Source organism: Xyrauchen texanus, chromosome 29 (assembly GCF_025860055.1).
Source record: "Xyrauchen texanus isolate HMW12.3.18 chromosome 29, RBS_HiC_50CHRs, whole genome shotgun sequence".
Lineage (NCBI taxonomy): Eukaryota > Metazoa > Chordata > Actinopteri > Cypriniformes > Catostomidae > Xyrauchen > Xyrauchen texanus.
This window is the reverse complement of record NC_068304.1, coordinates 5,208,012-5,232,867: the sequence shown is the minus strand read 5'-3', so window position 1 is coordinate 5,232,867 and position 24,856 is coordinate 5,208,012.

Genomic DNA, 24,856 nt, shown 5'->3' with positions numbered 1-24,856 from the left:
GTTTGATGACTACAGAAATACCAGCATCAACATTAAGCTCTTGCGAGCAATCTTCAAGTTTCTGGCATCTGCGTGTTCCAGAAAAATAAACTTTACAATGACATTAGGGCTTCATCTGTTTAATCCAGATTGCAAGAACCCTCTTGGTGCTTCCAGGAGATCAGCATTTCTCAGCTCTTCATGTTCAAGTCTGTAGAAACGTATTCCAGCTCCTTCCACATTTTAACATGGTACTGAACCACCAGTGGAAGAAGTCGCCATCATCAAACTCATTGCTCAAATAAGCATAACGTAAATCAAACTTTTCTCCAAAAATCTTGGCTTTAGTGTATAGTATACTATAATTTTATGACAGTCAAATGTTATTTAGATTGCATAGCCTGTGTATCAAATATCTAGAAAATAATCTTATTTGTTATGAGTTATTTGTTTAATTACAAATAAGGTATACATCTTATTATCAAACAGCAATTTATCTTTCCACAAGATAATAATAGTCATATTCTCCCATTGCTACATCCAATTCTACCACTTTATCTTATGCACTTTATTTATCAATTCATTTATATTATCCATTGCATTTTAGTATCATTTTGTAGTTGTTGTTAGTATTTTTTTTTAATTCTTTTTGAAAATAAAATTAATCTTTTTACAATAGTGTCTTCCTTGTCTTGAGGTTAGGCTGAATCTCACAAATCCAAAATTATTTAAATTATCAACTCCCTCCAATTGACGTACTTCTAATTTATTGAATGGTCCATTTGGAAAATTCTTATACTATTAAAGTGAAATGTTTTAGCTGGTGCTCCTATAATGGAGGGAGAGGCCATCTGACATTCATACTCAAACACACCTACACACCTTCAGTACCATGTGATCAAAATGCATTACATACTTTGGTGTCTTATGTAAGACTGAGTTCATTTTAATTGGTGCCCAGTGTGATTATCACTACAGCAAACAAGATGGCCTCATGAAAGGAGTCTACTAGCTGTCTCAAAAAATATGGAATACCTTAGTCTTGAGTCTGAATGGCAGTCTATTTTCTTATTAAAATTTTTTTCGGATTATGAGGCAGAGCTCACACCGAAGTGTCCATCACCCCGGACTCCTCTTTTTCATTATTTTACATTTAGCCTATATGCACTTGAAGTGAGGTCAAAGTTTGCATTCAGTAGTTACTCATGAAGCCATCTGAAAGTTACACTTAAATTCTTTCATCAAAGAAGTTACTTTCGAAGGGTTGTAATAATTCAGAAAGTACATAGCAAAGTAATAGTAGTAATAGTGATTGATAGTGATTATAACAGCAGCATGTTATTTCCTGTGGCATACGATAAAGAAACAGCAAATGGATATTCTGCAAATATCTAAGTTGCCCTCCAGATTATTTTATCCATTCAGGTAAATTTCACTCACAGTAAGTTTTAAGAGTCCTGTTCCTTATCCTAGCTGAGTTTGAGGGCATCATATGCCAGAAGACAGACTGAGCTTAGTGGAGGTGTGGGTCCAGTACTGGAGTAAATGACTTTCTCTGTGGCTATGAACACAAGCAGTTATTAAAGCTCAACAGACAGGTGCTCTATCACACTCTGACCTCTCTGCAGAACCTGTGGCCAGAGGGCATCATGCTACCCACCAGACAAATACATAAAGAAAATAATATAGAGAGAGATATAAGAATTTAGATTGTGTATGTGGTGTTTTGCTCATAGGATAGAAAAAAATGAAATCTCATAAATTTCTCCATTGTTCTCTAAGACAGCAACAAGATTAAAGGTAGTACTATTTGAGACTTTTACATACAATAAGTATCTTGCTTCTCAGGTGTTTCTCACTTTTGGTGAAAGAATTTAAGTGTAACTTTCAGATGGCTTCACTTTTGGTGAAAGTGAGACATTGTTGAGATCTCTTCTAAATCTCTGGAGAAGACATGTGAGATTAAAGACCCCAGTAATCTCACATGTCTTCTCCAGAGATTTAGAAGAGATCTCAACAATGTCTCACTTTCACCAAAAGTTTGCATAGTCAAAGATTTCAATTAAGAAATAAACTTTTATTTTTTATTTTCTGAATTTGAGGAGAGACAGAGACAGCACTCAACAATGCAGGAATCAATTAATAAAACAAGAGTGTCAGGTTGAAAGAAAACGTTGTAATATGCAGCATCCATAAGCATCTATCCTTAAGCAAGACACATCCATAGTCCATTCTATTCATTCCATTCAAATTAAAATCGATAAATGCATATGTAAATAAGATCTAAAAAACAAAAACATTTAAAAAGAAATTCATAATTGTTTTGATTTTACTTCAGGGAAGAAGAAATTGTATTACATCTTAAAAAAAATGACACCTGTACTGTGTTTGGTCAAAAATGGCAGTGAACATTAAAGTAACCATTCTACAACAGAATATGAGGGTTAAATATGAGTCCCAGACTAATGCTAATTAGTCACGAGTTCGAATCCAGGTCTCGAAAGCAACCAAATTGTCCCGGTTGCTAGGATGGGTAGAGTCACATGGGGTAACCTCCTCGTGGTCACTATAATGTGGTTCTCGCTCTAGATGTGGCCGTGTGATGAGTTGTGTGTGGATACTGTGGAGAATAGCATGAAGCACGCTATGTCTCTGCGGTAACGCGTTCAACAAGCCACATGATAAGATGCGTGGATTGACGGTCTCAGATGTGGAGGCAATTGAGATTAGTCTTCTGCCACCCAGATTGTTGTGAGTCACTACACAATCACAAGGACTTAGAGTGCATTGGGAATAGGGCATTCCAAATTGGGGATAAAAAAAGCTAAATAAACAAGTGTGAAATAGTGTATTAATTTTTAATTTGATATCTAAATTGGTCACAAAATTGGTATTGGTTTCGACTACTGAATTTTGGGCATTCTGACAAACATACAGGCAGGCCGAGCACTTAAAAAAAATAACCCAGTCAAACTAAAGATAGGATCATAGTCTCTGTATTTGTTTAATCAGTGCACAGCTCAAATAATTGATCCGGGTTAGACCTCACAACACTACAAGATAAACCACAATGGGAGTCTCATTTGTCATTCTGTATAATGGATTGGTAAATAGAGAGGGAGGAGAGAAAGAGAGAATGGGTGCGATAAATAAGACAGAGGCTGAGAGAGAGAGAGAGAGAGAGAGACTCATAGCACTGCCACAATCCTGAATACAGTCTTTGTCATTGTCATTTATCACTGTGAAAGCCTACAGCATGTGATTCTATGGAATGAGCAGTCAGGCTTTGTCAACAGACAAATTAATTCTCTTTTATAAGACTTCTGCACTATGATTATAAATCTCCTGGTAAGAGCCAGCCGAGAACTCCTTAAGGTCACATTTGTCAAATGAAGGTTTCTGAATCCTAATTTCAAAAAGAAGTAAAAGAGTTTTCTTGGCTTGACCCAAAGCTTGAGTTTAATACCAGGCATCAGTAATTTGAAATTGCGAAATGATGGAAGCAGGCCATGGCAAGAGAGATCTCAAAATCACTCCATTAAGTATGTGTAGCATCAGAAATATTAATGTGTTAATATACTCATACTATTCAGATACAAGTAAAGCTGGAGGGGCACAGCAATGTCTGGTAGTAATGCTTGAAACCACAGAGCAAAAATTTATAAAATATGTAATTACACAGTTCAGCACTTATTTCAAATGTGTGGATTTTTCATTTAAAAATTAACAGCAGAGGTACACTATGGGACTTGTTTTTGACTGTGTAAGATCTAATAACATGTTCAATAAGAATAAGAACGAAATTCTTATTACAGATTATTGAAGGGGCAGTTAACCCAAAAAATTACACTGTTGTCATTATTTGCTCATGTTGTCCCAAACCTTTATAGCATTGTCAGTGGCAGATTAGGCATTTTAGAACTAGGCCTTTATTGAAATTTATGACTGTAAAGTGGGTATAAGGGAAAGGAGAAAGCGAGAACCAGCCTGACAATATAAATAATAGTTTAATGAAGAAATAAACGACAAACACACGAACATAAAAACACAGAGCAGCTGCATGTCATTCTCTATCTCGAACCGTCGTCGCCGGCCGCCTTTATCCCTCACGCGCGCCCCATCAGGCTGATTGGGACCGGGGAGCCCCCGGCATGACGTACACCCCCCTTCATGCCTTGCTCGACCTGGGAGGAGGCAGGAGGGTAAAAACAACAACAAAACAAAATAGGTGAGGGATAAAGGCCAACATGGAGTAACAGAGAAAGAGGAGAGAGAGAAAGCGAAAAAAAAAACTCACTCACTGGTTCTCTGATGCACCGTCACGTGGGCCTCGATCACTCCTCCACCCTCTCAGGTGGACGGCAGCCACTCCTCCCTGGGCGGACCGGAGTCAGACCTATGACCGCCAGCGGACAGAACGTCCCTCCATGTTCCCGGCGACTCGTGGGGACACTCCTCTGCATCTGGCAGTGGCCCTACCACTCCAGGCAGTCGGGGAGTCGCTTCCCTCCTCCCCTCGCGGACGGTGGCCTTCTTTTGGCCCCTCTGCGTTTCTGGGGGACAGCAGGGCACTCCTCCACCCCTGGCAGTGTCTCCATCGCTCCAGTCCCCACTCGCCTCGCAGACGGAGGCCGTTCGAGGACACCACGATGGGCATCCCTCCTCCTTCCCGGGTTTTGGCACCAATGTAAAGCAAGTATAAGGGAAAGGAGGAGGCGAGAACCAGCTTGACAATATAAATAATAGTTTAATGAAGAAATAAATGACAAATACACGAACATAAACACACAGAGCAGCTGCATGTCATTCTTTCTCTCTCGAGAACCGTCATCACCGGCCGCCTTTTTCTACAATGACATTAAGAAAACACAGTTCCCTAATAAATAAGATGCTGTAATGGAGCTTAATCTCCATAACAGAGCAATTATTAGGCATCAGGAGCACCGGTACTTTCCCAGGTGTGAAGACTGAGAAGTGCGAAACGAAAGTGTGATAAAAAGGCACTACCCTATTAAACTGTGCAGCACATCCACTGTTCGCAGCAAGAATGCAGAGCGTGGGACTGGGCTCGTTGGGGACGTTGATGAACATGCTCTGTGCTCTGGCCACTCTGTCACAGTGCGAGGCATGACGCATTTAAATTTAACATGAACCCGTATGATTTGGGAACCTTAAAGGCTCCATCCTCAAGCTGGTTGAACCCATATTAAACAGCCCTCACAATATAAACTGCAGTGACAAAGTAAAATGGACAACATTTTGCAATGCACAATGGTCATTTCTTGGCTTTTTAATCCACACATCACCACCCTTATAGAGATTTGCCTTGCAGTTACACACTAAATGTAGAAAATATGGTGTTTTGTCAGATATGTTGTATATATTTATAATAAATGTTACTGTTAATATACCAGGGGTGTAGCAAACATTATAACTGGGTGGGGGGGATTGCAGCAGACCCAGAGAGGCAGTGTGGCATCAGATCTGGAATGGGCTACATGGACATGATGTTTTATCTCTGGCAGCTCCAGCAAAAGAAGAGAGTAGAACATGGGCCTGCATGCTGCATTCATTGACATAACAAAGGCTTTTAAAACAATCAGCCGGGACGGTCTGTGGCAGATAATGCCTAAACCGGGATGCCCTCCAAAATCTATCATTAAACAACTACACCAAGGACAGACAGGCCAGGTTAAGCTCTGTGGATTAGCTGTTAATTTTAAACAGCTGAGTAAGCTGTTAATTTTTTTTAAAAAGCATACTGTAGTGAGAACATAAACTAATAAAAAGAAGTAAAAGATTAGAATGTACGAGTACCTGGCAATACACCTATTAACATTTGATGATGTTTCAAAAGTGCAATGCTAAGGACTTTTAAGAAAACATATACAAAAGAAAAAAAAGCCCCTCAGTCAGTTGGTCTCTTGATTTCATTACTCATCAGATGTGCAGGCAGACAGAGCATCAGAGGGGGGAAATAGGGCCTGTGCATAGCTAGTTGCTATCTGTTTCTATACCTATCACCTGGTCCCATAACTCCTCACTTCAGCAGATTGTTTACAATTAAGAGGAGATCAAAGAAGCTTTCCATGTCTTTGATAAGCATGGAAACAGATTTATTAGTGCTGCTGAGCTTCATTATGTGCTGACTGTTAGGTTTATGGACTAGATTTGGCCACTAGAGGACCTCATTGCATTTCATTTCAGTTTCCCGCCTTTGTATCATGTGTTATTGTTTTCACCTGTGCCTCATTTTTCTGTGAGTGTATTTAAATTGCTCCGTTCATCTGTTATATGCTCAGTGTTTGATATGTTGAGACCAACATCTCTAGTCTTTTGTTTTTTGAAGACACCCTTTTAACCTTTGAGGTTTCTAAACCTTTTTGACTTTTTGCATTGACCTTTTGGAACATTTGGGATCTTCTGTTGGTATGACTATCTTTTTTTCCCTATTGACTCTTTGGGACATTTTTGGATTATTCAGTTTGGAATAACTTTATGGATTGTTTTGGAATTACCTTCTGGACTAATTAAAAGACATTTAGTGTATTCCCTGACTGTGCTCTCATTTTTGCAACTGAGTCCACATTCCCCATTTTCCCCAAGCTCAGTTCCCTTGACCTTGCGTCACCCCTGAGTTCCTGACAGAAAACACTGAGCCATAAAATGGACCCAGCAGATTCATCCAGTTCACAGGATCTTCTCGAGGCAGTTGCCCGTCAGGGGGCCACCTTAGCTCAGCATGAGACCCTGATGACTAAACATGATGGCCTGCTCTCTGACATTCTGACCTCTCTACAAGAGATTTTTCTGCGACTGCCTACCACCCCTGATCCAACCTCAGTCCTTGTGCATCAGTCAGGGTCACTTAGCCCCAGTCCTTTGGCTCAACCCAGATTACCTCCACCTCAGCACTTTTCAGGAGACCTTAGTGCTTGTAATGGCTTCCCTCCTCAGTGTGCCCTTACTTTTGAGTTGCAGCCATCGTCCTTTGCCTCTGACAGAGCCAAGATTGCTTATATTATCACCCTTCTCTCTGGAAGAGCCCTGTCCTGGGCCACAGCCGTCTGGGAGGCACGCAGCCCCTTCTGTTCCACTTATGCCTCGTTTGTTGAGGAATTTAGACAAGTATTCAACCATCCTCCCAAGCAAGGCAATCGTAGTGTAGCAAAGTATGGCATTAAGTTCCGCACCATCACAGCAACATGTGTCTGAGGCGAAGCTCATATCGTTTGCTTCCAGAATGGTCTCTCAGAGGCCATCCAGAATGAGCTTGCCACCAAAAGACCCACATGACAGTCTCGAGGTCCTCATAGATATGGCCATCCGCTTGGACAACTGATGTTGATGGTGTAGCCATCAGCTTGTCAGCCCAGAGCCTGTACGGCCTTTGACCCAAGTCTTCCAAGAACCCCCCGAACCTATGCAGCTGGGAAGTACCAGGATTTCCCCTGCTTAACGTGACCATCGCATGAGGGAGCAGCACTGCCTTTACTGTGGCCTAACAGGGCACTTTCGAGCTGCCTGTCCTGAGTTCTCGGGAAAAGCCCCATCCCGTGCAGACAGGGGAGGTCAGTGATGGGAGCTTCCCTAACCGCTCCCCTCACCAATTCAGGATTATTCCTCCCAGTCACACTTTCCTGGTATGATTAGAACCACTCCATGCAGGCTTGGGTGGATTCAGGTGCTACTGGAAATTTCATGGACTTTTCCCTGGCTAAGAAGCTCTGTATTCCCTGTGAATCCTTACCCTTTCCTCTGGCGGTTACTGCTCTGGATAGACGACCTTTGGGCCATGGAGAGATAACACATCAGACATTCCCTCTTCACCTTTCCATTTTTCAACACCAGGAGGAAATGGTTTTCCATCTCACTCATTCTCCCAACTTCCCTGTAGTACTTGGGCACCCCTGGCTTCTGCAGCATAATCCCCATATCGACTGGTCCACCAACACAGTCCTAGAATGGGGTCTCACCTGTCATGCCACCTGCATTTTTTCGAGTTACCCTGACACCACTCCGAAGTCCCAAGAACTCTCTTATCTCTCTCGAGTTCCCCCTGTTTATCATAATCTCCAGGAGGTCTTTAGAAAAAGAAGGGCCACCACATTACCCCCCACGATTGTGCTATTGACCTGCTCCTGGGCACTATACCCCCCTAGAGGCCGTATCTTCTCTCTTTCTTATCCTGAGTGGGCAACCATGGACAGCTACATAAAATAATCACTTGCCGCAGGATTAATCCGGGCTTCCACCTCTCCCGCAGGTGCAGGATTTTTCTTTGTGGGCAAAAAAGATGGTGGTCTTCGCCCATGTATTGATTACAGAGCCCTCAATAAGATTACTGTTTAGAACTGCTACCCATTACCTCTCATGTCTACTGCTTTTGAATTGCTTCAAGGAGCCTCAATCATCACTAAACTCGACCTGCACAACACATATCACCTAGTGCGCATAAGACAAGGAGACGAATGGAAAACAGCATTTAACACCCCAACAGGGCATTATGAATACCAAGTTATGCCCTTCAGCCTCACAAACGCCCCAGCTGTGTTTCAGGCATTGATCAATGACTTCCTTCGGGACATGCTCAACAAATTTGTGTTTGTTTAATTAAACAATATTCTCATCTTCTCTGGGTCCTTGCACGAACACATTGGGCATGTCCAGAAGGTTCTCAGTCGCCTCCTGGATAATCACTTGTTCATAAAACAAGAGAAGTGTGAATTTCATGTGTCCACAGTGCAGTTCCTAGGATTCATCATCAGCCCGAGCAACATTCAAATGGATCCTAAGAAAGTCCAAGCTGTTACTTATTGGCCCACCCCCACCTCAGTGAAGGACATTCAACGGTTCCTAGGATTTGCTAATTTTTACTGCACGTTTGTGCACAAATTTAGTGCTGTAGCAGCTCCTCTTATATCTCTAACTAAGGGTAAAAGTTACAAATTCAAATTCTGCTAACTGTTTGTTTGTCCCAAGCTCTGTTCATTCTCTGGTCCTCCAGTGGGGTCACAGCTACCGCCTTACCTGCCATCCTGGCTCTGAACGGACCCTTGAGTTCCTCCTTAGAACATTTTGGTGGCCTACCATCAAGGAGGATGTCCGGGCATTTGTGGCTGCTTGCCAAACGTGTAACCTCATCAATCCACTCAAGGATTGCTCCATCCACTCTCCATCCCTCAATGGCTCTGGTCTCACCTTTGTATAGACTTTGTTACTGGCCTTCCATCGTCCCAAGGTTATTCCACCATCCTTGTTATTGTTGATAGGTTCTCTAAGGCGTGCAGATTTATCCCCTTGCCTAAACTACCCTCTGCCAAGGAGACTGCAGAGATAGTTATAACCCATGTGTTCAGAGTCTTTGGAATTCCACAGGACATTGTCATGGAAAGAGGTCCACAGTTCTCCTCTCGTTTCTGGTGTGCCTTCTGCCAACTGCTAGGGACGATGGCAAGTTTTTCTTCTGGCTACCATCCGGAGTCCAATGGCCAAACTGAGAGGTTGAACCAGGATCTAGAGACAACTCTGAGGTGTATTGGACATCCTTCATCATATGGGCTCATTACACTCTGTGTTCATCTGCCACTGGGAGGTCTCCATTTGAGTGCCAGTTTGGATTCGTTCCCCCAATGTTCCCAGATCAAGAGCAGGAAGTTAGCCCAGCATTACATTGGCCCATTCCGTATTGCAAGGAAAGTAAACGGTCTGGCTACGGTCCGGAGGAGCACTCCTGGGTCCCTTCCTGGGACATCCTAGACATGGAGTTAATCAGTGAGTTTCATGCCCGTTGCCCTGATTGTCCTGGAAGGAACGTCAGGAGCCGTTCCTAGAGGGGGAGGGGGTGTCCTGTTAGGTTTATGGACTAGTTTTGGCCACTAGAGGCCCTTATTGCATTTCATTTCATTTCCTGCCATTGTATCATGTGTTATTGTTTTCACCTGTGCCTCATTTTTCTGTGAGTGTATTTAAGTTGCTTTGTTCCTCTGTTCTATGCTCAGTGTTTGATATGTTGAGACCAACATCTCTATCTTTTGTTTTTTGAAGACACCCTTTTACACTTTGAGGTTTCTAAAACTTTTTTACTTTTTGCATTGACCTTTTGGAACATTTGGGATCTTTTGTTAGTATAACTTTATCTTTTTTCCCCTAGTGACTCATTGGGACATTTATTGATTTTTCAGTTTGGAATAACTTTATGGATTGCTTTGGAATTACCTTCTGGACTAGTTAAAATTTACCTGGCTGTGCTCTCATTTCTGCAACTGGGTCCACATTCCTCATTTTCCCAGAGCTCAGTTCCCTTGACCTTGCGTCACCCTGAGTTCCTGACACTGATAAAATTTGGAGAGAAGCTAACAGATGAGGTGGAATTATTAGAGAATTATTAGAGACATTGAAGGAGATGGGCAGGACAATAATGGAAGAATTTGTACAGATGATGATGTGAAGTGAAAGCCTTGTATTTCTTTGTTTGAAAAGATTTACATTTACATTTATGCATTTGGCAGACGCTTTATACAAAGTGACTTACAGTGCACTTATTACAGGGACAATCCCCCTGGAGAAACCTGGAGTTAAGTGCCTTACTCAAGGACACAATGGTGGTGGCTGTGGGGATTGAACCAGCAACCTTCTGATTACCAGTTATGTGCTTTAGCCCACTGCGCCACCACCTCTCCGCAATTCTGCAGTTTCTGTAAACTGTTTAATTTTTATTTTACCCCTCCTCGACAAAGGATCTGCATGTATACTACTTTAAGATGCTCCTAATCATTGTATAGTCCTTCATCTTCCTTGCCATCATCTATTGAAATCTATTGTTCCATTATAATCTGCATCCACCTCAAGCAGCTTCATCTCTGTAGGGTTCTGGCAATGGTAGAGCATGACATTGCTCAGCTCCGCTTGTGATGGTGCAATCATCAATCATGAACGAACCAGTCTTTTTGAACAAATCTTTTAAGTGAACAAAACATTATCGTTCACCTTTATACACTAACATCTCTACCAAAGTCAGCGGTTAGATGCAGGATTAAATTTAGACCCTCAGAACAATTTAGACATGGGTATTGAATCCATGGATGGCAGTCTGGAAAATCATAAACCCAATTGGTGGTATAAAACTGAAATCAACTTATTCAGAGAAATTTGAATCCACATTAGAAATGGCAAATCAGTAATGATTACCAGCAGTAATGAGAGCAGGTGGACCAATCGGTTAAAAGCCTGCCTCATTTTCAGTCTTCTTTTTCTCCGGACTTCCTCCTGCAGTATTAACAGCTTCAATAAAACCTCTGGCCCAGCCATCTGCAATAATGAGAGACTGGTTTCAAAATGAGTTAGTGAAAAAACATACACATAATGATGATAAAACAAAGGGTAAATCATAGTAACAAAGACACACACAGAATAAACGAAAGAATATGAAGTCATTAACATTAATAGATGAGGAAGTTAAGATATTCAATTTAACCTTAACGTTTCTCTATGGGTTTCACTTACTACCAATAACCAATTTTTCCTCAGCATTATCAATTTCTTTTACAATCAAATACATCAAAGGCATTTCTTAAATATTCAAATCAGAACTTCTAGCATGAATAACATTTTCCATTTAATGCACATTCAAAAGAAGAAAACTTATATTTTTAAGATATCCGAGCATCTGAGCAAAACTGTTTACAATGTTTGCTTAGTTCTGCCTCCTTATGGGGTGGTTAGGACTTTATTTTCCATTTTATCTGGCATGATTGCTCTCAGACCAAATCCTTTGGAAAAACTAAATACTGGCAAGGCTGCCACACATAAAAATCAGGAGAACAGGTTTTAAGAGCACAAATTCAGCTAATTGAAAAAAGCAGAGAACATGAACTGATCTAAATCATTATATAATGTATTTTCCTTTAATTTTAGTCTCAAAGGCAGATCTCAGTATACCCATGATCAACCAATGCCTACACTGTGTATATAAAATAAAACAAAAAATGAATTTCTAAACTAAAATAATCTGCTATATATCTTTTCCTAAACTCTGGGCGCCCTGAGTGGAGATACCAAGAGAGATTAGGTTTTTCCATTCAAAGTCTGCAGACTACTATATGTGCCATCCTTCTGCGGATGTTTTTGATGTCACAAGGACATCCTCACATTCAAATCAAGATACCACAGCATCCAGGTGTGATATCTAGCCACTGCTAGATTCTTAATAAAGATTAAGTGAGGACTAGAACATAAGTGTAGACTGTCAGACCCACTCCAGCCCACTCTCAATACAGACTGCGGGACGTAACCACTCCTGCTCACTCTCAATACAGAGTGTGGGGTGTCTTAGGCCTCTTTTATTCAGGTAATAACAGCAGCGTCTCACTCAATCTCTCAGTCGCTAACAAAATTATAAAATCTACCTACCTTTATTTTTGTTGGTTGATCAAGTTTACACTGATAAAATTTCCTGCATTCCTCCACCATAAGCTGTTGGGGGGAATAGCTGGGTCCTCAATATGTTTATGTAAATGCATATTCTCCAGATGCCGGGCTAAATGATTAATCACTGTTGCTGCAGTCCTGGCATGGGCCAGACCCTCAGTCACCCCTCAGATTGCATTCATGTTACTTGCACCTTATAGTAAAGCAAAAATAGATAATGAATGAATATAAGAGCAATAAATGAGGATGATAAAAGACAAGGTATAGCTTGTAAAAATTTAAGTATTTAAAAAAATCCACCTCTTCAAAACTCTTACATGGACTTAACAACCACAAACATGCACACACATACACTGATTATGCTGGCAATCAGCACCTAAATATATCAGAAACCTTTTTGTCTCAAGTAAGATGTCTTTGTTATTGTGCTGTGTTACCTTGGCTGTGCATTTTGGTTCAAAATGATAACATTCTGCTGTTACGTTTCCGGTTCACATGATGCACAACCAAACATTCTTCTTCTTCTTTTTTATTGGCGGCTCACATTCTAAAATAGAGCTTTCAGGACTCTGAAAATGGCTTCCGATGGCGCTACATGTTCAGCTCCTCCATTTCGGCCATAAGTCCCTCACACTGCCCAGAGAGAGGAGAAAAAAAACACCTTTTGTGGCCTAGCTATATTCTTTCAATTAACCGAGTTCTATTCAAAAATGTTATCAATAGACAATCCTGTCTTACTGGATTTAAAAACTTCTTTATTCAAGTCAAGTCAAGTGGTTTTTTATTGTTGTTCAACCATATACAGTTAGTACAGTACACAGCGAAACGAGACAACGTTCCTCCAGGACCATGGTGCTACATAAAACAACATAGGACAAACACAGAACCACATGAGACTACACAGACTAAATAACATACCTATATAAAGTGCATGTGTAAACATGTGCATAAAGAATGGGACAGTACAATAAATGACAAAAAATGTACAGGACAATATAGGCACAGTGAGAGACAGTGCAGCGCCGACCAGTACACAGTAGTGCAAAAAGATCCTGGTTGCTTTGCGGATACAGTATTTTTTGTAAATGTCTTTGATGGAGGGAAGAGAGACCCCGATGATCTTCTCAGCTGTCCTCACTATCCTCTGCAGGGCTTTGCGGTCCGAAACGTTGCAAGTCCAAAACCAGGCAGTGATGCAGCTGCTCAGGATGCTCTCAATAGTCCCTCTATAGAATGCAGTGAGGATGGGGGGTGGGAGATGTGCTTTCCTCAGCCTTCGAAGAAAGTAGAGACGCTGCTGGGCTTTCTTGGTGATAGAGCTGGTGTTGAGGGACCAGGTGAGGTTCTCCGCCAGGTGAACACCAAGGAATTTGGTGCTCTTGACGATCTCCACAGAGGAGCCATCAATGTTCAGAGGAGCTCTGTGCTCTCCTAAAGTCAACAACCATCTCTTTTGTTTTGTCCACATTCAGAGACAGGTTGTTGGCTCTACACCAGCCCGTTAGCCGCACCACCTCCTCTCTGTATGCTGACTCATCGTTCTTGCTGATGAGACCAACCACGGTCGTGTCATCGGCGAACTTAATGATGTGAGGTTTAAGGTTAATTGTAGTTCTCCTTTCTTATGTAATTCAACTGATAGTTTATTTATTTCCTCTGTATATCTGTTACACTGTATTAATACATGTTTCACTGTTTCTTTAACTCCACACCAATCACATAATCCTGTAAGATGTTTTCTTATTATATACATTGTTGAGTTAAGTCCTGTATGTCCCAGTCTGAGCCTATATAAATACAATCTTATTTTCTCCTCCCCCCTGAATTAATTCCTCTTCCTACTAATGGTTGTATAAATGCAATTCTTGCCCTTTTTATTATTGATTTGAGTTCTGTTTTACTATACATAATATGCATGTATATTTTTTATTGTGCCATTACTTGTTTTGCTCATTTATCTGCTTCCTTACTCCCTGATACTCCAATATGTGCAGGAACCCATAATAACTGTCTTATTTGTCTGCTGCATTATATATAGTATCTGAAGAATATCCATCAATATATCTTGTCTAGTTTCAGACTGTGGAGCTTCCAGACTTAACAGGGCAGAGCTTGAATCTGAACATATGAGAGTTTCATTTAATTCCACATTTTGTATTTTATTAATTGCTAGCAAAATTGCTAATAATTCTCCTGTAAACATTGAAATTGATCTGATATCATTTTTCCATCTGCCTCTTTCAATTTTGGGATGATGTATGCTACCCCCACCTGACCTTTCCCTGGATCTGTAAAAACCTGTATATATCTTTTATATTTAGTCCATATGTACTCCTTTGCCTCTAATGCATTTTGACCCTTATCTTGTCTTGCTTCCAATAGGAATAAATCGTTTGGCTGTGGTAAGATCCATAGAGGTATTGATGGTAATATTACCTCTGGACAACCAAACATTGTTTCTGGTCACAAGTTTTAAAGCCCAGCCACATCCCTCAAATTGGACTGTACCATTTGTTAATGTTTTCAGAGAGTTAATAACAGCGGGTTTTTGTTTTTAGTTTTGCTGTTAATTACTCTCTCTGTTAACAAATCTTTTATTGTCTGTGCGTACTGGTTGTTTTGTCATTCTTTGTATTTTATGCTGTATATTTTATTTATTTATTTTTTAAATTCCTCCAAGTGGGAATTTGTTCATTCTGGAGGAGGAGCTCTTTAAAAGATGGAGCTTTAGAGCTCATGTCAGTTCAATCTTATTGACTCAAGGTGTGAACTTGTATTTTAGCAGTGTTGTTAATTTGGGCCATTTGCCAGTTTAGACATTTTTGCACATTGTTGCGTTTTTATTTTGTTTCAGTTTCTACTTTATATCCATCCATCTTCTATAGCCGCTTGTCCTATACAGGGTCACGGGAAGTGCTGGAGCCTATCCCAGCTGTCTCGGCCTGAAGGCAGGGAAACACCCTGGACAGGTGGCCAGTCCATCACAGGGCAACACACACACACTCTACTTTATATTTTTTTCTGTCTGGCATGTCATTTTTGCCTCTGACTGTTGGGCCAATCAACAGTCAGGGTTGGAATTTTTGGACAATGACTAAATGAATGTTCTGAATTCTAGTCTACTGTGACCATACGCTTGGCTTTATCTTTCGCATTGGCAGAGGGATAAGTGGCTGAAATGTCCTCAGGACTATACACAGAGCCAAGTAAGACAGTAGCAGTGTTCTTGTAATGATTTATAGAGATGTGTCGAGAGAGGATCTAAATGCAACTTTAATAGAAATGTATACAAACTAAAAAAAATAAAAATACTGGAAACACTAGAAAACAGAGAAAAAACCCCACAACATCCTGGAAAGGAACAAGAACCGTCAAATAACAAGGAACTGAGAAAAGACAAGAAATTAAAACATGACTTCAAAATAAAAGTCCATGCAAAACAGAGTATTAACCTGTTGGCCGCTAGGGAAAGTCTCATAGGTTTTAAAATTCTGGGGTGAATGTGGAGTAGGGATGCAATTAACGATTATTTTGATAATCTTTTAATCTTCGATTATTTCTACGATTAATCGGTTAATCGGAATAAAATAAAATAAAAATTCCTGTATTTTATTAAAATATATAATTTTCCAAAAAACTTATATGATAAAGGGCACAAGGATTTGGTTTTATTTACATTACTGAATTCATAATTATATGCTCTCACAAAACTTTTAACAAAGATTGATTCATGAAGTTACATTTTAAGGTATTATTATTATTATTATTACTTTGAGGAAATATGCTTATTAACAAAAAGTGCTCATCATTAAAGAGTAAAATGATCCATAGGCATGGAGTGGGACAAAAAAAAAAATATCAGCCCAGCAGAGGGCAATAGTGACACGAGAAAATAAATAATATTCAATCTGCAACGCTGAAAAATACATAATTATGTTAGATACATATGCTTGGACACTGTCTCTGATTACATACATTTAAGTATTTTAATATTATAGTTTTAAAATAGTATTTTCACTGATTACATGCTTCTAAACTATTCTTTTAAAATTTGTGTATGCTTATCCAGTAAAATAATGTTTGACATAGTATAAATGTACTAGTGAAAGCAGACATTTCATGTGGCATTATCAGGAGGATTACCTTCATTTCAAATATGAAGACCCTTAGCATTATTATACATTATATTCAGCATTATATACAGTTTAATACAGTACAATCATCTGTAAACCCTGTGAAAATGTATTCTCACGTTGAAAAGTACCATCCCGGTGCTCACTGTATTACATGTGCTAACAAGAGCAGGAGAAAACACTCTCTCCATTGCGATCAGATGCATGCGCTCACTTTGGCCCATTAATGTTTAATGGAGACTCGCTTGTGATAAGAACAAACCGTTTTGGGAAATATAAATTATTTGTAAATTCATTATTGTAAATTATTAAATTAATAATTTTTAATTCATAACTGTTTACATTATAAAACATAGAAAATAACAGTAAAATGTAAGTGATGTGCTGGAGAGAAACAACTCGCGCATCAAACAGCACAAGCACAACTGACCTCCCTCTGCAACTGGATCCTGGACTTCCTGACTGGGAGACCTCAGTCAGTCCGGATCGGGAACAGCATCTCCACCACCACCACACTGAGCACTGGGGCCCCCCAGGGCTGTGTGCTCAGTCCACTGCTGTTCACTCTGCTGACTCACGACTGTACAGCAATGCACAGCTCGAATCACATCATCAAGTTCGCCGATGACACGACCGTGGTGGGTCTCATCAGCAAGAACGACGAGTCAGCATACAGAGAGGAGGTGCAGCGGCTGACGAACTGGTGTAGAGCCAACAACCTGTCCCTGAATGTCGACAAAACAAAAGAGATGGTTGTTGACTTTAGGAGAGCACAAGGTGAACACACTCTGCTGAACATCAACGGCTCCTCTGTGGAGATCGTCAAAAGCACCAAATTCCTTTGTGTTCACTTGGCGGAGAACCTCACCTGGTCCCTCAACACCAGCTCTATCACCAAGAATGCCCAGCAGCGTCTCTACTTTCTTCGAAGGCTGAGGAAAGCACATCTCCCAACCCCCATCCTCACTACATTCTATAGAGGGACTATTGAGAGCATCCTGAGCAGCTGCATCACTGCCTGGTTTGGGACTTGCACCGTTTCGGACCGCAAAGCCCTGCAGAGGATAGTGAGGACAGCTGAGAAGATCATTAGGGTCTCTCTTCCCTCCATCAAAGACATTTACAAAAAACACTGTATCCGCAACGCAACCAGCATTGTGGACGACCCCACACACCCCTCACACAAACTCTTTACCCTCCTCCCGTCTGGCAAGAGGTACTGAAGCATTCGGGCCCTCACGGCCAGACTGTGTAACAGCTTCTTCCCCCAAGCCATCAGACTCCTCAGTACTCAGAGACTGGTTTGACACACACGTGTCCTGAGTTGCACTTTAATTACTGTCACTTTATAACTGTCTGCTACCTCAATAACTGCTATGTGCATAGAACATTATCTCATAGTATGTTATGTTTACATTTTTAGAAACTGTCATCTTTTTGCACTACTGAGTACTGGTCGGCGCTGCACTGTCTATTGTCCTGTTCATTGTCAGTAATTTGTTGTACTGTCCTGTACTTTTTGCACATGTTTGCACGTGCACTTTATATAGGTGTATGTAGGTTTTTTTATATAGGTATTTTATTTCGTTATGTTGTCTCATGTGGTCCTGTGTTGGTCCTTTGTTGTTTTTATGTAGCACCATGGTCCTGGAGGAACGTTGTCTCGTTTTGCTGTGTACTTTACTAACTGTATATGGTTGAAACGACAATAAAAACCACTTGACTTGACAAGCACCATTTATATTGGAGAAACCGCTCCCATATAAATGGTATGCTTATTATGATCTTCTTTTTAAGTGCTCTCGTGTACTGGACAACTTGGGTCCTATTTTTTCCACTTCAACCATCTCTGCTATTTTCAAACTAGTGACATTACTGACTGGGCTTCTCCGTGCTTCCTGCTAATATCCAACAAATCGATAATAAAATTAGATGTCGATGATGTCCATTATCGATAATTATCGATTTTATAGATTAGTTATTACAGCCCTAATGTGGAGCTTAACATGGATCTACCTTTGGGCAGCTCTCTCATCACTGGATGACCATCATAACTTTGACAACAGGACTAGAATTTTAACCAGTCTGATAGGTCTGTTACTGAATAGGTTGCCCCAGGCTGATGTGACACGTGGTGACTAAAGTCAGCCCTTCTCTCCGGTGGGAGTTTGCTGAGAAGATGTGTTGTGTGCAACCCACACAGCAGTTCAATACTACCCTCATGACCTTGAGTCTTAAGCATGCCTACCAGAAACTGAACCTGAAGGGAGAATTTATCAGAGGTTGATGGGACACTGCAGCTCACATTATGGAAATCTAATAAAGAGGCCATTCTCCTCAATGCAATGTGATTAGGTTGACCAAATTTCTCATTGATTGCTACCAAGGTATGTGTATAAGTAAGTGCTTTTCAGGTCGAGGAGGTTGTCTTGGGCCATCTTAAAATGAATAAACTTACTTGGGTTTGTACTGTGAGCTAAATGAATGTCCTTCATAATATGTCTCTACCACATCTGTTGTTGTCAGGACAGGTTACATGTTGTAGGGTAGAGTTATCTGGTTATAATTGTAAGAACATGGGAAGACAGTACTCGCCTCTCTGTTGGACAGGTATGGTGTACAGGCAGCACCATGACTGTTCAACTTTTATAGATGAATGGCTGGAATTCTTAATCCTAGGGTTTGAAATTATTCTCAGACAGGTAAGGATAGGTAGGGCTCCTGTTTTAATAGGTAGTTTAGCCCCGTCATTCAGTGCGTTTAGGAGCTCTTTTTTCACCATGTAGTTTTTCATGAAAATGTGTCCATGAGGAGGTTCTGACCAATCCTTGTGATCTGCTTGTGTTGGCTTTTACTGACAGTTACTGATTGATGTTAGATTGGGCAGTCGTTGTAGACTGAGGAGTTTGGAAACTACAGGCATTCTCCAAAAGATGAATCAGTATTTGTCTGTCTGTTTCTAACCATTTGATGTCAGCTCAAATGGTCCTTTGGTTTTTGAGGAGCTATGTGTTGTAATTATGTGAGTATCTGACCACTCACTCTTCATCAATTTCACAGAGAGGAAGAAATTCTACATTTGAAGCATGCTGGGGCTCTTGGTTATGTCGCTGTGCTAAAACAACTGATGGTAAGTGTAAGACATAAGCAGTGGTGGAGGATATGGGGAGACTCACCATTTATCAATGATGTCAGCTTTAACTGGAGAGAGAAAGTGAGTAGAGTGTGTACTTTTTTAGGTTTTGGATCGGATGCTCCTTCATGTGACAAAGAGCAATCATCTTCTGACTCCAATGTCTACTCTATTTCAATTGCAGGGGGCTTTAATCTCCTATGGCTCCTGGAATCCATCTCATAAACTTGTAGCAAATATGGGTGGTGCTTTGGTTGAACAGATTGGGTTCTTGGTACAGCACTGGCTGACATCTTAATTCAGGAGTAAAGTGCCAATCCAGCTCGATAGATGACCATTGTAGGGATAAATTCCAAGTTTTTACTTTGGATGGATGCAATAGGATCTAATTTGCTCAGGAAGCCAACGACACAGCCATAAACTTATCAATTTGTATTAACTGCCATATTGACACTAAAATAAAGTCTGGAAATATTGTTAAACAAAGCACATTTGCTCACAGTGAAGATCCCCCATATTACACAACAAATAACCTTTAATAATGGTTTAATACTATTACAGAAATGTTAATGTCAAACTTTGCAGAGCACATTTAAAGGAACAGTTCACTTTAAAATATCTTTGCTATTCAGTTCATTGATTTCAATGCAAGCAGTTGGGTGACTCACTTTAAAGCTTAGAAGAGCACGCAAAAGTGCCATAAAAGTAGTCCTTGTGACTTGTGTGTCATATTCCAAGCCTTCGAAATGAATGCAATATCTTTATGTGTGAGTATGTATGAGTATGACTATAAGTAAACATCACAAATGTCAGAATATTCAGTATCAGAAAGTATACGTACATGTTCATTTGAAACACTCTGTATACATGCAGTATCAATTGATTTAACCTTTGAAAGTGCAACTAATCTTAGTTTCCATGCATTTTCAAATCAAATCACTTTATTGTCACTAAACCATATACACATGTGCAACAGTGGGTGAAAGTTTTGGGTGCAGTTCCAAGCAACATAGCAGTATGACAGTGATGAGACACATACCAATTTACAATAAACACAACACAATTTACAAAAGTAATATACACCTAATTACTCAACAAAATATACAATGTACAGTATACAATACACACAATATACAATAAAAATAATATATATATCAATGTGCAGTATGGTTGTATAGTGTTGTATTGATATTCAGGCTGTCGGTTGATAGTCAGTTTGTAACGAATGAAGCTCGGAAGCAAGTGCAAGTAAAACTCAGTTTATTAACTGTAAAGTTGAAATAATAAAGTCCAAGGTGACGGTTTAGTGGCGCAGGAACTCCAATGGTCAGATGAATCCGGTGAGAAGCGTGGTGAGGAGTGCTGAACAAACACGACGAATCCACAAACATCCACACGAACACGAACAGGAACAACGAAGGCACAGGACTGGAGCTTAGAGGGATCAACACAACCGGACATCACAAAACAACGATCTGACAAAGAGATAAGAAAGTGGTGAGTATTTAAGGGTAACGAAATGGGTAGCAGCTGGTGAAGGGAAGTGATTACAGCTGATTGCTGAACACGTAACGAGCAGTCACGCCACACACACATCCACACACACACACACACACACACACACGTAAACAACAGAGCACGAGACGAGGAAAAGACAGGATTTATGAACCGTGACAGTACCCCCACCCCCTAGGGACGCCTCCTGGCGTTCCCAGGCTCCCTTACCTGCCGATTGTAATCATCGATAAGGGAGTGATCCAGAATGTCCCTGGCCGGTACCCAACTTCTCTCCTCCGGACCGTAACCTTCCCAGTCCACCAGGTACTGAAATCTCCCCTCCGTCTTGAGTCCAGAATGCGATTGACCGAATAAGTAGGTTCCCCATCTACGAGTCGCGGCGGGGGGGAACCGGAACCGGCGGATTAATGCGGGAGTAAAAAACGGGTTTTATTTTGGAAACATGAAAGACGGGGTGAATTCTCCTGTATGCCGGAGGAAGGTTGAGGCGGACTGCCACCGGACTAACAATCTTGGTGACAGTGAATGGGCCAATGAATTTGGGTGCAAGTTTATTAGATACGGAGCGGAGAGGAATGTTCTTGGTAAAAAGCCACACTTTTTGACCAACGACGTATACGGGGGGCCTAGACCGGTGGCGATCGGCTTTGGCCTTGGTGCGCGACCCCACTTGGAGTAGAGTCTCACGGGCCTTAGTCCAAGTGCGGTGAGACCTCTGGACGAAGGCGTGAGCGGAGGGGACAGCGACCTCGGATTCCAGACTAGGAAAAATTGGTGGCTGGTAACCTACACTACACTCAAACGGAGATAGGCCCGTGGATGACCCTGGCAATGTGTTGTGGGCGTACTCCACCATAGAGAGATGCTGACTCCACGAGGAAGGATTCTTGGATACCAAACATCGTAACGTTCTCTCCAAGTCCTGGTTGGCTCGCTCAGATTGACCATTGCTCTGGGGATGAAACCCTGAGGACAAACTGACAGTCGCTCCCAGTAGTTTACAAAACTCTCGCCAAAATTTGGACACAAATTGGGGTCCTCTGTCAGAAACCACGTCTGTCGGGAGGCCATGTAATCGAAAGACGTGGTCAATGACGATCACCGCTGTCTCCTTGGCTGAGGGTAATTTGGGCAAGGGAATGAAATGAGCCGCCTTCGAGAATCGGTCCACCACGGTTAAAACTACCGTGTACCCCTGGGAGGGTGGGAGGGCGGTAATAAAATCTAGAGCGATATGGGACCAGGGTCTCAAAGGCACCGGCAGCGGTTGAAGTAACCCGTCTGGGGGTCGATTTGAAGTCTTACCAGTGACACAAACTGAGCACGCCAATACAAAACTGTGAACATCGCGAGCCATCTGAGGCCACCAGAATCGTTGCTTGACTAAAAACTTAGTTCGATTAACTCCCGGATGACAAGCCACATTGGAACAATGTCCCCACTGAATAACGCTGGACCGTAACCCCTCCGGCACAAACAAACGATTCGGTGGGTACCGAGCCGGGGGCGTTACCCCTTCTAAGGCCGTCTTGACCTTCGATTCGATCTCCCATGTGAGTGAAGAGATGAATAGAGTCTCTGGTAAAATGCACTCAGGAGTGCGTTCGGAGCGATCAAAAATACGCGATAAAGAATCGGATTTGATGTTCTTGGAACCCGGGCGGTACGAGAGAGTAAAATCAAAACGACCAAAAAAAAGAGCCCACCGAGCCTGCCTGGAGTTTAGTCTTTTAGCTGTGCGAATGTATTCCAAGTTCTTGTGATCGGTCCAGACGATAAAGGGTACCCCCGAACCCTCCAACCAGTGGCGCCATTCCTCCAAGGCTAATTTCACTGCCAACAACTCTCTGTTACCAATGTCATAATTACGTTCGGCCGAGGACAAGCGATGAGAAAAAAAATGCGCAAGGATGCATCTTATCGTCTGAAGGAGAACGCTGGGATAACACTGCGCCTACCCCCACCTCTGACGCATCGACCTCTATCACGAACTGACGTGACGGATCAGGGGATATCAGGATGGGAGCTGAAACGAAGCAGCCTTTTAGTTTCGAGAATGCAGCCTCGGCTGCGTCTGACCACATGAACGTCGTTCTGGGAGAGGTCAAGGCGGTCAGAGGCGCGGCTAGTTGACTGAAATTGCGAATGAAACACCGGTAGAAATTGGCGAACCCCAGAAACCTCAGTAGAGCCTTACGGGAATCTGGGCTTGGCCAATCCACCACAGCCTTGATCTTCTCAGGATCCCTGCGCATTCCCTCAACCGACACGATGTACCCTAGGAAAGGAACAGACTGTGCATGAAAAGCGCATTTCTCCGCCTTGACAAAAAACCCATTCTCTAGCAACCTCTGAAGCACTTGCCGGACGTGCTGCACGTGTTCCTGGAGAGAAGAAGAAAAAATCAATATGTCATCCAGGTAGACATATATGAACTGGTCGACCATGTCTCGCAGCACGTCATTAACAAGTGCCTGGAAGACCGCTGGGGAGTTGGACAGGCCGAACGGCATGACCAAGTATTCAAAGTGCCCCTGGGGGTGTTAAAGCGGTCTTCCATTCATCCCCTCCCTGATGCGGACCAAATGATAAGCATTGCGTAAATCCAATTTCGTGAAGATAGATGCTCCCTGCAACCTCTCGAAAGCCGAAGACATCAACGGCAAAGGATAAGTATTCTTTACCGTGATGCTGTTCAGCCCCCGGTAATCAATACAAGGTCGCAGAGATCCATCCCTCTTCCCCACAAAAAAGAACCCCGCCCCCGCCGGAGAAGAGGAAGGGCGGATGAACCCTGTTGCTAGAGCATCAGAAATATATTTCTCCATAGCCTCCCTCTCTGGAACCGAGAGTTAATATATCTTGCCCTTAGGTGGAGACGTACCTGGCAATAACTCTATGGCACAGTCATAGGGACGATGTGGAGGGAGAGAAGCAGCCCGAGACTTACTGAACACCTCCTTCAGGTCCAGGTATTCCGCGGGCATGTTAGATAAATCCACGTTCTCCTCCTGAAACACAGGGACAGAAAGATGGACAGGCAGACATTAGACAGGACTTATGACATTGAGTGCTCCACGCAGACACAGACTTCAATTGCCAGTCCACTTTAGGGTTGTGACGGGTGAGCCAGGGATGACCAAGGACGATGGGGACGAGAGGAGTGTCCAGGATGTAGAAGGAGATGGTTTCGGTGTGATTGCCTGACGTGATGAGGGTGATGTCTTCGGTGGCTAGTGAAATGGTGGGAAGTTCCTGGCCATTGAGGGCGTGTACAGCAATCTGATGTGTGAGGGACCTGAGGGGAACTTGGTGGTTGCGTGCAAACGAGTAGTCCATGAAGTTACCCTCCACCCCAGAATCCAGGAGTGCTCAACAGTTGTGACGGTGGGTGGACCATTGGAGTCTTACCGGAAGGAGAGTAGATGTCGATGAGGTCTTGTCGGCGGAGATACCACCCGATAGTAGCCTCATACTTACTATCGGGCTGGACCTTTTAAAGGACAGTTGTAAGCTTGACCCACCTGCATGGGCTTGGGATCGCAGACGGGGCTGACCGCGTCCCCGCCTCCAGAGCGTTGGCCTCCAAGTCCTCCCGAAGGACGGTTGGTCTGTGCTCGCTGTTCCACTCTGGACAGCCTAGAGTCCACTCTTAACGCTAGTG